Source organism: Mobula hypostoma, chromosome X1 (assembly GCF_963921235.1).
Source record: "Mobula hypostoma chromosome X1, sMobHyp1.1, whole genome shotgun sequence".
Classification (NCBI taxonomy): Eukaryota; Metazoa; Chordata; class Chondrichthyes; order Myliobatiformes; family Myliobatidae; genus Mobula; species Mobula hypostoma.
The window spans coordinates 66886299-66899550 of NC_086128.1; the positions used below are offsets into that span (position 1 = coordinate 66886299).

Sequence of the window (13252 nt, forward strand, 5' to 3'; positions counted from 1 at the left end):
GGTGGTGTGTGGCGGGGGGGGGTGGGGGAAGGCCTGCGTTTACTGAGCTGGAGAGTGCAAAAGCCGTTCGGCTGGGCGCAGTTACTGGAAGATTCTCCGGTCCCGGGGCATCGGAAGGCGTTAGCGTGTCGCCGTACGGCATCTGCGATCTGGGTTCGATTCCCGCCGCCACCTGAAAGGAGTTTGTACGTTCCCCTGTCCCCCCACCGTCCCCCGTGAACGCGTGTGTTTCCTCCGGGTGCCCTGGTTTCCTCCCACAGTCCAAAGCCGTACTGGTTGGTAGTTTAATTGGGGCTGTAAGTGTAAAGGCAGAGGAACAGTAATGTATGTGGGGAGTCTGACCACTGCTGGGTCAGGAGCTGGGGCTAAGCTGGGTGGGCTGTGGTGGTGCGACCGGACTAGAGGGGCCGAACAGCCTCCTTCTGTTTGGGCAGTGTGTCCAGTGTCTGACCGGGCCGGTGCGCTTGCTTTGCAGGTTCTGGGAAGGGAGCTGAGCGAGGGGGTGCCCGGTGATCGTCGGGGAGCTGGGGGCTGCCCGCTGGATGGGAGCCCGACGCCGCAGGGAAATCCTGACAAGCTGGATCCCCCTGCACCCGGTCGGAGCGCCGCCGTCCCTCCCTCCCGCTACCGCCCCAGCTTCAGCATCGGCAGCGACCGCCTGCGCCCAGCGGACAATGACAGCGCCCTCCAGGCAAACCTGCTCGGCAGGGAGTTCCGGGATGTGGGGACAATTACCGGTGAGTGTCGTTGAGGGAAAGTCTCGCCGACTCGGGCATTCAGTGGCTAATCGGTTAGGTCTGCCTGCTCGTCAATGCAAATGTCTCGAGGCGTAAGAGCAGGCGGACACGGTCAAGAGGTTCAGTTGTTGTTCAGACCGAACGTCAGAATGGGCACGGGGGTGGGGCAGTGGTGGGTGGGGGGTTGGGGGAAGAAATTTGATCTGAGGGACTTCGACCCCAGAAATGGTTGTTGGTGCCAGATGGGGAGGTTCGGGTATCTCAGAAACTGCTGGCATCCTGGGGGTTTTCACACGCAGCAGTTTACAGAGAACGGGGTGAAAAATGGGGAAAAAAAATCCGGCGAGTGGCAGTTCTGTGTGTGAAAACGCCTGGTTAACGGGAGAGGTCGGGGGAGAATGGCCAGACTGGTTCCAGCTGACGGGAAGGTGACGGTAACTCAAATAACCAACAGCGGTGGTGCAGAAGAGCATCTCTGAACGCACGGCGCGTGGGACCTTGAAGTGGACGGGCCACGACAGCAGGCGGCCACGGACACATGCTCAGTGGCCACGTTATCAAGGACGGGAGGTACTACGTAAAAAGAACCGCAGAGTTGCAGACCGACATGGCATGGAAGCTTCGGTCCAGTCCATCACTGCCGAGCACAGTGACTGAGCTGCCCGCGTTTGGCCCACAACTTTCCAAGTCCCCGTCCAAATGCCTCTAGAATCTGGAAATGGTGCCCGTCTCAACCACTTCCGCTGGCAGCTCATTCCGGGTGCCTGCAAACCTCTGGGTGAGGAAATCCCCTCTCAGGTGTCTTTTATTTAATATCTCTCCCCTCACCTTGTATCCAGGATGTCGGAAATCCAGAGCAACACACACACAGACACACAAAATGCTGGGGGAACCCAGCAGGTCAGGCAGCGTCTATGGAGGGGGATGGACGGTCAACATTTCAGGCTGAGATTGCGATGAAGAGTTTGACTCTGGATTTCCGGCATCTGCAGAATCTCTTTGGCCTGTTCCCTCTAGTTTCGGACCTCCCAACCTTGGGGTGAAAAAACTGTAGCCGTCTACCTCATCCATAGTCTTCATGATTTTCTGCTGAATGTCCAGAGAGGCCAACCCTCGCCCGATAACTCAGACCCTCTACTGGGTTCAAGAGCCGTGGGGTAATGTTGCAGCTCTGTAAAACCCTGGTTAGAACACACTCACAGTGTTGTGATCAGTTCCAGGTGCCTCGTTGCAGGAAGGAGGTGGAAGCTTCAGAGAGGGCGCAGAGGAGAATCATCAGGATGCTGCCTGGATTAGAGAGGGTGTAGAGGAGATTCACCAGGATGCTGCCTGGATTAGAGAGGGTGTAGAGGAGATTCACCAGAATGCTGCCTGGATTAGAGAGGGTGCAGAGGAGATTAACCAGGATGCTGCCTGGATTAGAGAGGGTGCAGAGGAGATTCACCAGGATGCTGCCTGGATTAGAGAGGGTGCAGAGGAGATTAACCAGGATGCTGCCTGGATTAGAGAGGGTACAGAAGAGATTCATCAGGATGCTGCCTGGATTAGAGAGGGCGCAGAGGAGATTCACCAGGATGCTGCCTGGATTAGAGAGGGTGTAGAGGAGATTCACCAGAATGCTGCCTGGATTAGAGAGGGTGCAGAGGAGATTAACCAGGATGCTGCCTGGATTAGAGAGGGTGCAGAGGAGATTCACCAGGATGCTGCCTGGATTAGAGGGGGTGCAGAGGAGATTCACCAGGACTCGAGGAATTCTGCAGATGCTGGAAATTCAAGCAACACACATCAAAGTTGCTGGTGAACGCAGAAGGCCAGGCAGCATCTCTAGGAAGAGGTACAGTCGATGTTTTGGGCCAAGACCCTTTGTCAGGACTAACTGAAAGAAGAGCTAGTAAGAGATTTGAAAGTGGGAAGGAGAAGGGGAGATCCGAAATGATAGGAGAAGACAGGAGGGGGAGGGATGGAGCCAAGAGCTGGACAGGTGATTGGCAAAAGGGATATGAGAGGATCATGGGACAGGAGGCCCAGGGAGAAGGAAAAGGGGGAGGGGGGAAAATCCAGAGGATGGGCAAAGGGTATAGTCAGAGGGACAGAGGGTGAAAAAGGAGAGAGAGAAAAAAAAATGTGTGTATATAAATAAATAATGGATGGGGTATGAAGGGGAGGTGGGGCATTAACAGAAGTTAGAGAAGTCAATGTTCATGCCATCAGGTTGGAGGCTACCCAGACGGAATATAAAGTGTTGTTCCTCCAAACTGGGTGTGGCTTCATCTTTACAGTAGAGGAGGCCGTGGATAGACACATCAGAATGGGAATGGGACGTGGAATTAAAATGTGTGGCCACTGGGAGATCCTGCTTTCTCCCCACCTCCCCCTCGTACCCCATCTGTTATTTATTTATATACACACATTCTTTCTCTCTCTCTCCTTTTTCTCCTTCTGTCCCTCTGACTATACCCCTTGCCCATCCTGTGGGATTTTCCCCCCTCCCCCTTTTCTTTCTCCTTGGGCCTCCTGTCCCATGATCCTCTCATATCCCTTTTGCCAATCACCTGTCCAGCTCTTGGCTCCATCCCTCCCCCTCCTGTCTTCTCCTATCATTTTGGATCTCCCCCTCCCCCTCCCACTTTCAAATCTCTTACTAGCTCTTCTTTCAGTTAGTCCTGAAGAAGGGTCTCGGCCTGAAACGTTGACTGTACCTCTTCCTAGAGATGCTGCCTGACCTGCTAGATTAACCAGGGTGCTGCCTGGATTAGAGAGGGTGCAGAGGAGATTCACCAGGATGCTGCCCGGATTAGAGAGGGTGCAGAGGAGATTCACCAGGATGCTGCCCGGATTAGAGAGGGTGCAGAGGAGATTCACCAGGATGCTGCCTGGATTAGAGAGGGTGTAGAGGAGATTCACCAGGATGCTGCCTGGATTAGAGAGGGTGTGGAGGAAATTCATCAGGATGCTGCCCGGATTAGAGAGGGTGCAGAGGAGATTTACCAGGGTGCTGCCTGGATTAGAGAGGGTGCAGAGGAGATTCACCAGGATGCTGCCCGGATTAGAGAGGGTGCAGAGGAGATTCACCAGGATGCTGCCTGGATTAGAGAGGGTGCAGAGGAGATTCACCAGGATGCTGCCTGGATTAGAGAGGGTGCAGAAGAGATTCACTGGGATGCTGCCTGGATTAGAGAGGGTGCAGAGGAGATTTACCGGGATACTGCCTGGATTAGAGAGGGTGCAGAGATTTACTACATGCTACCTGGATTAGAGAGGGTGCAGAGGAGATTTACCAGGATTAGAGAGGGTGCAGAGGAAAATTCACATCTTTCCCTCCCCCCACGGGGATCACTTCCTACGCTTCTCCCTTGTCCATTCGTCCCCTCCCATACCTCCCCACTGATCTCCCTCCTGGCACTTATCGATGTAAGCGGAACAAGTGCTACACATGCCCTTACACTTCCTCCCTTACCACCATTCAGGGCCCCAAACAGTCCTTCCAGGTGAGGCAACACTTCACCTGTGAGTCGGCTGGGGTGATATACTGCGTCCGGTGCTCTCGATGTGGCCTTCTATATATTGGCGAGACCCGTCGCAGACTGGGAGACCGCTTTGCTGAACATCTACGCTCTGTCCGCCAGAGAAAGCAGGATCTCCAAGTGGCCACACATTTTAATTCCACATCCCATTCCCATTCTGATATGTCTATCCACGGCCTCCTCTACTGTCAAGATGAAGCCACACTCAGATTGGGGGAACAACACCTTATATTCCGTCTGGGTAACCTCCAACCTGATGGCATGAACATCGACTTCTCTAACTTCTGCTAATGCCCCACCTCCCCCGCATACCCCATCTGTTATTTATTTATATACACACATTCTTTCTCTCTCTCTCCTTTTTCACCCTCTGTCCCTCTCACTATACCCCTTACCCATCCCCTGGGCTTCCCCCCCCCACTTTTCCTTCCCCCTGGGCCTCCTGTCCCATGACCCTCTCATATCCCTTTTGCCAATCAACTGTCCAGCTCTTGGCTCCATCCCTCCCCCTCCTGTCTTCTCCTATCATTTAGGATCTGCCCCTCCCCCTCCCACTTTCAAATCTCTTACTAGCTCTTCCTTCAGTTAGTCCTGACGAAGGGTCTCGGCCCGAAACGTCGACTGTACCTCTTCCTAGAGATGCTGCCCGGCCTACTGGGTTCACTAGCATTTTTTTGTGGTTTCCCAGGTTACTACCTGGATTAGAGAGCATGTTTTATGAGGAGAGGTTGAACGAGCTGGGTCTTTTCTCCCCTGAGCAAAGGAGGATGAGAGGTGACTCGATTAGGGGTTACAAGTTCGAGTGGACGGCTAGAGGCTATTTTCCCCCGGGTGAGAATGGCTAATATGAGGGGGCATAATTTTAAGGTGATTGGAGGAAAGTATCGGGGGGATGTCAGAAGTAGGGATTTGACAGAGTGTGGTGGGTGTATGTAGCGCCCTTGCCAGGGGTTGGTAGTGGAGGCAGATACGTGAGGGGCATTTAATTAATTAATCCATGCCTATTTGAGGTTCTGTGGAGATGACCCTTTGGGACCAACAGGCCACACTGCCCCGCCACCCTCCGATTTAACCCCAGCCTACTTTCCAATGGCCAACGAACTGGGAAGTCTCTTGGACTGTCGGAGGAGATCGGAGCACCCGGGGGGAGCCCGGGTACCCTGGCGGGAAGCAAGTCGAAAGGCGGGCACAACTTCGATGGCGGAGGCAAGAGAGCCCTTGTCCCGTCACCCCAGCAGCACCCTCCTCCCACCACCCCCCCTTTCCCTCCCTCCCGTTTCCTGTCGGCTTTGATGGGTTTGATTTGCACAGTGAGACCAATTCGAGGCGGGCGGACTTCCCCGCTGCTGCAGTACTGGCTGTCTGCCTGAGGAGGGCGCAGGCGCTCCATGTCAGGGTTTGCAAGCGGCCGGGGCGCTGGCGGGTCTCGGGTTGTCGACTCACAGAATCAGGCCCTTCAGCCCGTCTAGTCCGCACTATTATCATATAACCATATAACAATTACAGCACGGAAACAGGCCACCTCGGCCCTTCTAGTCCGTGCCGAACTCTTACTCTCACCTAGTCCCACCAACCTGTACTCGGCCCACACCCTTCCATTCCTTTCCTGTCCATATATCTATCCAATTTAACTTTAAACGACAACATCAAACCTACCTCAACCACTTCTGCTGGAAGCTCGTTCCACACAGCTACCACTCTCTGAGTAAAGAAGTTCCTCCTCATGTTACCCCTAAACTTTTGCCCTTTAAGTCTCAACTCATGTCCTCTTGTTTCAAACACCCCCACTCTCAATGGAAGAAGCCTATCCACGTCAACTCTATCTATCCCCTCAGAATTTTAAACACTTCTATCAAGTCCCCCCTCAACCTTCTGCGCTCCAAAGAATAAAGACCTAACTTGTTCGACCTTTCACTGTAACTTAGGAAATGAAACCCAGGTAACATTTTAGGAAATCTCCTCTGTACTCTCTCAATTTTATTAACATCTTTCCTATAATTCGGTGACCAGAACTGTACACAATACTCCAAATTTGGCCTGACCAATGCCCTATACAATTTCAACATTATCCTGTCTAGTCCCACTGACATGGTCTCTGTACCTCTCCCATCCACTAAATTTCTCTCGAAACGTTGAAATCGAACCCACATCCACCACGTGGGGTCGTTCTACACTTTCTACACCCTTGGAGTGAAGAAGCTTCCTTCTAACCGCCGTCCCCCTTTAAGATTTCTCCCTTTGCAATGTGCAGCATGCCAGAGGAACTCAGCAGGTCAGGCAGCACCGACCGGCGGTCGACACTGTGGGCCAAGACTGTCTTTTGGGGCTGGGAAGGAAGGGGGAAGATGCCAGGAGGTGATGGGTGAAGCCTGGTGGGTGGGTAAAGGTAAAGGGCTGGAGAGGAAGCAATCTGACAGGAGAGGAGAGTGGACCATGGGAGAAAGAGCAGGAGGCGGGGAAGCAGGTTCCTCACTCACCTCAGTTCTGAACTGATTTCACAACCTACAGACTTTCAACGACTCTTTACAACTCACAATCTCAGTATTATTAATTTATTATTATTATTATCATCTGACTGTTCCTGAACCTGGTGGTGTGGGTCCTGAGGCTCCTGTACCTCCTTCCTGATGGTTGAGGGGTAATAACTGTTCCTGAACCTGGTGGTGTGGGTCCTGAGGCTCCTGTACCTCCTTCCTGATGCTTGAGGGGTAATAACTGTTCCTGAACCTGGTGGTGTGGGTCCTGAGGCTCCTGTACCTCCTTCCTGATGCTTGAGGGGTAATAACTGTTCCTGAACCTGGTGGTGTGGGTTCTGAGGCTCCTGTACCTCCTTCCTGATGGTTGAGGGGGTAATAACTGTTCCTGAACCTGGTGGTGTGAGTCCTGAGACTCCTGTACCTCCTTCCTGATGGTTGAGGGGTAATAACTGTTCCTGAACCTGGTGGTGTGGGTCCTGAGGCTCCTGTACCTCCTTCCTGATGGTTGAGGGGTAATAACTGTTCCTGAACCTGGTGGTGTGAGTCCTGAGGCTCCTGTACCTCCTTCCTGATGGTTGAGGGGTAATAACTGTTCCTGAACCTGGTGGTGTGAGTCCTGAGGCTCCTGTACCTCCTTCCTGATGTTTGAGCGGTAATAACTGTTCCTGAACCTGGTGGTGTGAGTCCTGAGGCTCCTGTACCTCCTTCCTGATGGTTGAGGGGTAATAACTGTTCCTGAACCTGGTGGTGTGAGTCCTGAGGCTCCTGTACCTCCCTCCTGATGGCAGCAGTGAGAAGAGAGAAATGACCTGGGTGGTGGGGGTCCCTGATGATGGATGCTACTTTCCTGTGTCAGCGTTCCGTGTTGATGCATTTTATATCTCCCCCAGGAGAATTTTACCTGTCTCCACCCTTCACCCCTGAATTCCAGAATTCTGCTTGGTTTTATTGTTCACGGTGTTCCTGAGATCCCCCCTGCTGCAGACAGATTTAGTCGATTGTCACATGTCCATGAGGTATGAACATAGAAATCTATAGCACATTACAGGCCCTTCGGCCCACAACGATGTGCCGACCATGTAACCTACTCTGGAAACTGCCTAAAATTTCCCTACCGCATAGCCCTTATTTCTCTAAGCCCCCTGTACCTATCTAAGAGGCTCTTAAAAGACCCTATCGTATCCGCCCCCACCACTGTCGCTGGCAGCCCATTCCACACACTCACCACCCTCTGTGTGAAAAACTTGACATCCTCTCTGTACCTGCTTCCAAGCACCTTAAAACTGTGCCCTCTCGTGCTAGCCATTTCAGCCCTGGGGGAAAAAGCCTCTGACTATCCACACGATCAACGCCTCTCATCATCTTGTACACCTCTATCAGGTCACCTCTCATCCTCCGTCGCTCCAAGGAGAAAAGGCCGAGTTCACTCAACCTGTTCTGATAAGGCATGCCCCCCCAAATCCAGGCAATGTCCTTGTAAATCTCCTCTGCACTCTACCCACAGAATCGATCTTTAATTCCCAGACACACTGAGTCCTTGCCACCCAACGAGACCCATTACCCAACTAACCGGCACGTCTTTGCAGAATCCCTTGCAGTCACAGCTGGAGCGTATCAGCTCGAAGTTCAGAGTTAAATGTAAATTTATCAACAAAGTACAGAAATATCACCGTATAACACCCTGAGATTCATTTTCTTACAGGCGTAGGCGGTAGAACAAAGAAATAGAATATCACCAATGAAAAATTAGACACAAAACTGACAACCAACCAGGGAAGGCAAACTATACAAACACTAAAACGATGGTTACCGCCCAATTATACCCGTGAGAGCCCTTACCCTACTAGCTGGTACACTGGAGCACCTGGTGGAAACCCACGCAGTCACGGGGGCGAACGGTACGAGCTCCAAGGTCAAAGTAGATACCCGTCACCACGCACGACCCTGAGATTCATTTTCTTGCAGGCATACATAGTAAGACAAAGACATGCAATAGAATTAATTAAAAACCAGCCTCAGACTGACAAAGAACCCCAGTGTGCAAAAGGCAAAAAAGACTATTAATAATAGGTCTTACTAATAATAGTTTTAAAAACTTATTAATAATAATTATTACGAATAATAATTTACTAATAATAATTAGTACCAATAATGCTTATTACTAATAGTACCATCAAATTACACCCATGTGACCAATTAACTTACTAACCGGTACGTCTTTGGACTGTGGGAGGAACCCGGAGCACCCGGAGGAAACCCCCGCGGCCACGGTGGAGAACGTACAGACTCCTTCCAGGCAGTGGTGGGAATTGAACCCGGGTCGTTGGCGCATGGCAGCGTTCTGCCGAGCGCCCCATACCTTGCCGCTCCCCGAATCCAGAATCGCCCTTTGATATGATGTGAAATGGGCCGCATTTTGCGGCCCGCTGTGCGGTACGGCCTTCGCGGTGGGCCGATTGTCCGAGTTCCTCCGCCGGTCGGAGGTCGACCGCGGATGTTGCGCCCCGGCTGCCCACGGGATACGCAAGGTGGGACATGGGGAGTGGGCTGTTGCCCCGTGTAGCGGGCTCCCTCTCCCCACGCAGCTGATGGACCCAAAGGAACGGCAGAGACCGGTACAGTTTGGTACCAGAGTTGAACTCAACTACCTTAGGGACGCTAGGAATTTTCCCTTGGGGTTTACTCCCGAAGCCTTCCCCGTGAGTGGTTCCAGCCGCAAGGCAGTGGGAGGTTTGAGATCAGAGTTTAACTTCTCCCAGATGAGCTGCCAACCGCGGCTGACGAGCCCCATCTGCCGGAGCGACTGGTTTTAAGGCGCCGGGTTCCCTTCTCCTGTCGGTAGACACGGTTCTGCCGGGCTTAGTAGCTAAAACACACATGAAGGCCGGGAGCCGGACTTGGTTGTCAGAGGGTATTTGAGACGCACGCCGTTGGGAGCGTTTAATGGGGAGTGGGAGATTACCTTCACCCAGCAATGAGGACCTCTGGAAGCCTACAAGAAATTACCTCAAGCCCTTCAATAAGTTGCAAAATAGTCATGGCCAACAGGGAGCAAAATTAGTTCACGGGTTCAATGTCCATTCAGAACTCTGACGGCGGAGGGCGAGAAGCTGTCCCCGAATCGTTAAGTGTGTGGGTTTTTGGGCGCCTGTACCCCCCGCCACGATGTTAGTGACGGGGAGAGGGCGAGTCCTGAGTGGCGAGGGTCCCCAAAGATGGATGCCGCCTTCCCGAGGATATCCTCGGCGTGAGGGAGGCCGGCGCCGGCTGAGCGTCCGATCCTGTGCCTTCTCTGCAGCCAACCCTCCACCGTACAGCCGGTGGAAACCTCCGGGAGCTCTTGGCGACCCGCCGAATCCCCTTCGACTCCTAAAGAAACGTAGTCGCCGGCCAGCCTTCTTTGTAGCCTGCATCGGTATGTTGGCCACCCACCCCCCCCGCCCCCCAGGAGAGACCTTCAGAGATGTTGGCACCCGGGAACTTGGCACTCCTGTGAAGAGTCTCTGTACATCCGCCCCATGGAGTTCAACCCGGAGAAGTGTGAGGTGGTACACTTTGGAAGGACAAACTCCAAGGCAGAGTACAAACTAAATGGCAGGATACTTGGTAGTGTGGAGGAGCAGAGGGATCTGGGGGTACATGTCCACAGATCCCTGAAAGTTGCCTCACGGGTGGATAGGGTAGATAAGAAAGCTTATGGGGTGTTAGCTCTCATAAGTCGAGGGATAGAGTTTAAGAGTCGCGATGTAATGATGCAGCTCTATAAAACTCTGGATAGGCCACACTTCGAGCACTGTGTCCAGTTCTGGTCGCCTCACTATAGGAAGGATGTGGAAGCATTGGAAAGGGTACAGAGGAGATTTACCAGGATGCTGCCTGGTTTAGAGAGTATGCATTATGATCAGAGATTAAGGGAGCTAGGGCTTTACTCTTTGGAGAGAAGGAGGATGAGAGGAGACATGATAGAGGTGTACAAGATAATAAGAGGAATAGATAGAGTGGTTTGCCAGCAGCTCTTCCCCAGGGCACCACTGCTCAATACAAGAGGACATGGCTTTAAGGTAAGGGGTGGGAAGTTCAAGGGGGATATTAGGGGAAGGTTTTTTACTCAGAGAGTGGTTGGTGTGTGGAATGCACTGCCTGAGTCAGTGGTGGAGGCAGATACACTAGTGAAGTTTAATAGACAGGTATACGGAGGAATTTAAGGTGGGGGGTTATATGGGAGGCAGGGTTTGAGGGTTGGCACAACAATGTGGGCCGAAGGGCCTGTACTGTGCTGTACTATTCTATGTTATTTAATTATCTTATTTACATAGCCCCCCCTCCCCCGGTAAGCCACAGGCTCGCTCAACTCGCTTCGGTCTAGGGGGAAGCAGCAAAACTGGGTAATCAAGTTTGTGTGGATGCTGTGTGATATACCTCACCCCTCCAAATAACAGACAATACCCCATAAGCGATTAAATGATTACACTTTATCGATCTCACTGGAACTATGTACTTAATAGAGATAACATACAAAAGGAAAGTAAAAGGCGCCAAACTTATCAAAGTTCAACCACTTTGTGCACAACAGTTGGAACTCAAATAACGGAGTCTTCTTCCCACCATTCGATCCCCCCCCCCGACCCCCTCGACCCGCCGCCTGGGACCAACCACGGTGGTCGACCAGACGCTCCACACGAGTCTGTCCTCGTCTCCTCTCCTCGCCGAAGACCCCGGGCCTCGGACTCCCGCTCGGGGTCCGTCCCGTCGGCCAGCTCACAGCATCGCATCTCCTCTCTCTGTCCCCATCGCCGCCTTCTGCCCCCAAAAACCCGCGCATCACAATAGCTTCCAGACGCACACGAAAGAATAACATCTACCCCAATTGGTTAGCAACTGAATACAACTCGCTCTACAACCCAGACAAGCTGCCGGCGAGAGAACTTCCTCAGCAGTTAACATAACAAAGAAGCCATTTTGATTTGCCTACACAGTTACATAAAGGAAGAAACCCCTTACATTTATTTATTTATTGAGCTACAGCGCGGAATAGGCCCTTCGAGCCGCGACACCCAGCAGTCCCCGATTTAACCCCAGCCTAATCGCGGGACAATTTACAACGACCAATTAGCCTACTGACCAGTCTGCCTTTGGACTGTGGGAGGAAACCGGAGCACCGGGAGGAAACCCAGGCGCGCACACAAGGGGAGCGTTATGCCTTCGAGGTTCAAAACGTTGAACTAATTCAGCGGAAGGCGCAGGAATCAGGGAGCGCTGGTCTCGCCTCGTGTTTACCTTAAGTGAAGCACGCACGTGTCACGTGGTGGGGTGAGGACGCGTGGAAATCGAGCTTTTTTTTAACCTATCAACAGGTACGTTTAACGTCGAGGAATGTATACAGTATACATCCTGAAATTCTTATTCGCAAACGTCCACGAAGACAGAGGAATGCCCCGAAGAATGAATTATAGTTAAATGTTAGATCCCCAAAGACCACCCCCAGCTCCCCCTCCCACACATAAACACCCCCAGCTCCCCGTCCCCCACCAACAAAAAAAGCATCGGTGCCCCTACCCGCCGGCAAAAAAGGCATCGGCTACCCCCACCGAGCACTCGAGCGTGCAGCGAAGCATCAATAAAAACACAGACTTGCAGTACTCCAAAGACTACTCCTTCACCCGGTAATTCGACATACCACAGGCTCTCTCTCTCCCTAATGAGGGAGAAAGAGATGTCTCCATTTCACAGTGAGAGGGGAGACATAACATATACCAGTAATGAATAACTTAAACGGGGGAAAAAAAGCTTACTCAAATAATATGCATGCAAGATATTACCGAAATATTAAGTATTCAACAGGGAGACTGTAAAGACTCCTTACAGATCCAAAGAGGCAGGGGACAGGTTAACTGGTCGTTGTCCCGTGATTAGGTCAGGGTTAATCGAACTTGTGGCGGGGGTCGCTGGGGTTGGCAGGGTGTACTCCGCGCTGTATCCCTCAATAAACCAAAGCGGTTCGGGCCGTGCGCCGGCGCGGAGAAGGCGTTATCAACGACCGCGGTCTCCCGGCGGGGGAGCTCTGGATCAGAGGGCAGTCTCCCCCAGGAAGGCCCCTCGTTGTCCGCGTCACTGCTCCCGGAGTTCCCTCTCGGCCGGTCGCTCCCCCCCTCCCCGGGTAACGGTAGAGTGAGGGATCTGCTGAACCAGGGGGTTACGGACCGGGGTGGGGAACGTTTTCTTCTGATGGCCGTCTGTGCATCACCAACCCTTGAAGTGTCACACACAGGAGAGGCAGGCAACATCACAACCAAAGCTCTCACTTTCAAGGACTCTTCGTCTCACGTTCTCGAACTTTATTGTTTATTTATTATTACCGTTCTGTTAGTTATTCTTTCCTTCTGCATTTTGCATAATTTGTAGTCTTTTGCACGCTGGTCGTCTGTCCGTCCTGTTGGGAGCAGTCTTTCAATGATTCTATCAGGACCGAAAGAAGCTGCAGAAGGTTGTAAATCTAGTCGGCTCCATCTTGGGT

At 52.4% G+C, this 13252-nt stretch overlaps 1 protein-coding gene across 1 annotated transcript in view; it reads left to right on the forward strand.

Annotated features, from left to right (window-relative positions):
* The first annotated feature begins 479 nt into the window (after positions 1–479).
* The window catches only part of LOC134340643 (trafficking kinesin-binding protein 1-like), a 159130-nt gene continuing 146357 nt past the window's right edge, over positions 480–13252 (forward strand). The window contains exon 1 of the mRNA XM_063038092.1: positions 480–737. The gene's annotated coding sequence lies outside the window, so the exon portion shown is untranslated. The remainder of the gene's footprint in view (positions 738–13252) is intronic.